Consider the following 3,589-nt stretch of genomic DNA (forward strand, 5'->3'; position numbering starts at 1 on the left):
GGTCCCCTCTGAGCCCGCGAGCGGAGGGCGAGTCCCGGCTTGCCCCTCCTTGCCCCTCCTTTCGAAGGAGAGAGCGAAGCCCCGTGGCCATAGCGCGGCCAGCGTGCGACCCGCCTGTGTTCAGGGCCCGGGTCTCTGCCTGGGTGGCCGCTTGTCCTGGCTGGCGACCTGCCAGCGTGCCCGCCCTGTACTCGGGGCGAGTGCCACGAGCCGTGGAGCCCTCTGTCCCCAGGAGCCGCTCGGCCGCCCTGTAATCAGGGCTGGGCAGGCTGCCTGCGGTGGGCAGCCAGCAGAGGCTGCCTTGTAAGTCCGGGGCTGGCCAGTGACCTGCAGGCCCGGGCACTCTGCAGTGCCGGCAGCGGCTCGAGCCCCCTGTAAGCAGGGGCGCAGCTTCCTTGGCCGCCGCTTTTGTGTGCCCAGCTCCCCTTTGTCCAGAGTTCCCAACTCCGAGCCCAGCTCCAGCGCCGGCCGGCACTGCACGCGTGGCAGCCCCGGAGCGTCGATTGGGTGAGAAAAGCCGATCTGTGAGGTTTTTTTTTTGGAGGGGCGGGGGGGAGTGGTGGTGTTAGGTTATACGGGGTTGCGGGTGGGAGGGCGTCTGGGATTCGGGCGGTGCTGTGGCGAGCTCTGTCCGGGGGCCGGCGTCCCTCTCAGACCTGACGGCGTCCTTCTGCCATTACAGGAGCTGGCGGAGAAGAAGGAAGAGCCAAACATCGCGTGGGGAAAGACCTTCAAAGGCAAGAGAGAGCGGGGGGAGGAGCGGAGGAAGTCTGGGCAACAAGTGGAGGCAAAAGAAGGGCGCTCTGGGCAACAGGACCACCCTGTCACTGGGCTCTGGTCACGCAAGGGTGTCACCAGGACCTTTGGTGCCCTGGCCGGCTTTGTGCCCTGGCCGGCTTTGTGCCGGGTGATCTCCCTGTAAGCGGGGCTCGGGTCTTTGTTTTTTTGCCGGCCTTTTGCCACGTTGCCCCATGGTTCGGCTGCCCGGGCAGGTGGCAAGCGTCTGAGGGGGGTGAGCAGCACCGTCTCCGCAGCCGAGGCGGGAAGCGGGGCTCCTGAAGCCCACCGCGGTGGTGAGCTGCAGTCAGGACGGCCAGCCCATAACTCGGGCGTAGATGGGAGCCTTGAAGTGCACGGGGCTCGTTGAGCGTGCCGAGCCAAGGGAGAACCCCCTGTAAGGAAGGCCGTGAGCATCCCCTGTGCTTAAGGGGAGGTGCTGGGAGGGACGAGGGACCCTCCCCTGTGAGCAGGCCGGTGTCCCTGGCCCCGGCCTTTCAGAGGCGTGGGGCTGAGACGTGCAGGGCTGGGCGTGCCCTGCCCTAGCCCTCTTTCTGTGTGCTGTCAGCCCCAGGAGCAGCTTGGGAGGAAGAGAGGCACGGGGGAAGGCAGGAGGCTGCGAGGCAACGGTGCCTGCGAGCCGGGCCCAGGTCCGGCCCGGGCAGGCCTGGCAGTGCTTTGAGCTGGGCCAGCACCCTGGAAGCAGGGCTGGGGCCTCTGCTCCATCCTCCGGGTGGGGGAGCTGGCGCCTGACCGTGCCCCCCTTCCAAGCAGCAGCTCCTGGAGAAGAAAGACGAGGCATCGTGAGGAGCGACGGGCTGAAGAGAGGAGTGGGGCGAGAGAAGGAAGCTCTGGACAAAGGGGACCTCCCTGTTAGCGGGGCTGCGGTCGCACGAGACCGTTGCCGGCACTTCTGGTGCCCTGGCCGGCGCTGCGCTGGGTGACCTCCCTGTAAGCAGGGCTCGGGTCTCTGGTCTTTTGCCACCTTGCCCCACGGTTTGGCTGCCCGGAGAGAAGGGCGGCCCTGTCAGGAGAGTGAGCGGCGCTGTCTCCGCGCCGAGGGGGAAATGGGGCTCTCCGGACCCCACGCCCGCCCTGTAAGCAGGGGAGGGCTGTTTCCCCGGCCCCGGCGGCTTTCTGGCTGCTGGCGGCCTGGCCAGCGTGACCCCCTGGAGTCGGGGCGTGTCACGGCATTTGTCCCTTGGCCACCCGTGAAGCCCCGTGGCACGTTGAGTCGCTGTGGCCTGCGTGCGTCCTGGGAGGCAGGTCTGGGGCTCTGCTCTCCTGCTCGTGGGAAGGGATGGCTCCCCAGACACTGGCTGCACAGAGCTCGCTCTCTCTTCCGGGAAGTTTTGTTTGTCCCTGTGTGTGTGTGTGTGTGTGTGTGTGTGTGTCTGTGTGTGTGTGCCTGCCTGTGTCTGTGTCTCTGTCTGTGGGTGTGAGTGAGCGAGCGAATGAGCTTCTCGTTTAGGCCCCTGTTGAAATCACTGCAGCGTACTTAGCTTAAACTTCCCGGGAGGGAAAGAAGGGCTCTGTGCAGCAACAGGGGGTCGGTCCCCTCTGAGCCCGCGAGCGGAGGGCGAGTCCCGGCTTGCCCCTCCTTGCCCCTCCTTTCGAAGGAGAGAGCGAAGCCCCGTGGCCGTAGCGCGGCCAGCGTGCGACCCGCCTGTGTTCAGGGCCCGGGTCTCTGCCTGGGTGGCCGCTTGTCCTGGCTGGCGACCTGCCAGCGTGCCCGCCCTGTACTCGGGGCGAGTGCCACGAGCCGTGGAGCCCTCTGTCCCCAGGAGCCGCTCGGCCGCCCTGTAATCAGGGCTGGGCAGGCTGCCTGCGGTGGGCAGCCAGCAGAGGCTGCCTTGTAAGTCCGGGGCTGGCCAGTGACCTGCAGGCCCGGGCACTCTGCAGTGCCGGCAGCGGCTCGAGCCCCCTGTAAGCAGGGGCGCAGCTTCCTTGGCCGCCGCTTTTGTGTGCCCAGCTCCCCTTTGTCCAGAGTTCCCGACTCCGAGCCCGGCTCCAGCGCCGGCCGGCACTGCACGCGTGGCAGCCCCGGAGCGTCGATTGGGTGAGAAAAGGTGATCTGTGAGGTTTTTTTTGGGGGGGGAGGCGGGGGGTGGTGGTGGTGTTAGGTTATACGGGGTTGCGGGTGGGAGGGTGTCTGGGATTCGGGCGGTGCTGTGGCGAGCTCTGTCCGGGGGCCGGCGTCCCTCTCAGACCTGACGGCGTCCTTCTGCCATTACAGGAGCTGGCGGAGAAGAAGGAAGAGCCAAACATCGCGTGGGGAAAGACCTTCAAAGGCAAGAGAGAGCGGGGGGAGGAGCGGAGGAAGTCTGGGCAACAAGTGGAGGCAAAAGAAGGGCGCTCTGGGCAACAGGACCACCCTGTCACTGGGCTCTGGTCGCGCAAGGGTGTCACCAGGACCTTTGGTGCCCTGGCCGGCTTTGTGCCCTGGCCGGCTTTGTGCCGGGTGATCTCCCTGTAAGCGGGGCTCGGGTCTTTGTTTTTTTGCCGGCCTTTTGCCACGTTGCCCCATGGTTCGGCTGCCCGGGCAGGTGGCAAGCGTCTGAGGGGGGTGAGCAGCACCGTCTCCGCAGCCGAGGCGGGAAGCGGGGCTCCTGAAGCCCACCGCGGTGGTGAGCTGCAGTCAGGACGGCCAGCCCATAACTCGGGCGTAGATGGGAGCCTTGAAGTGCACGGGGCTCGTTGAGCGTGCCGAGCCAAGGGAGAACCCCCTGTAAGGAAGGCCGTGAGCATCCCCTGTGCTTAAGGGGAGGTGCTGGGAGGGACGAGGGACCCTCCCCTGTGAGCAGGCCAGTGT

Source organism: Strix uralensis, unplaced genomic scaffold (genome assembly GCF_047716275.1).
Source record: "Strix uralensis isolate ZFMK-TIS-50842 unplaced genomic scaffold, bStrUra1 scaffold_386, whole genome shotgun sequence".
NCBI lineage: Eukaryota > Metazoa > Chordata > Aves > Strigiformes > Strigidae > Strix > Strix uralensis.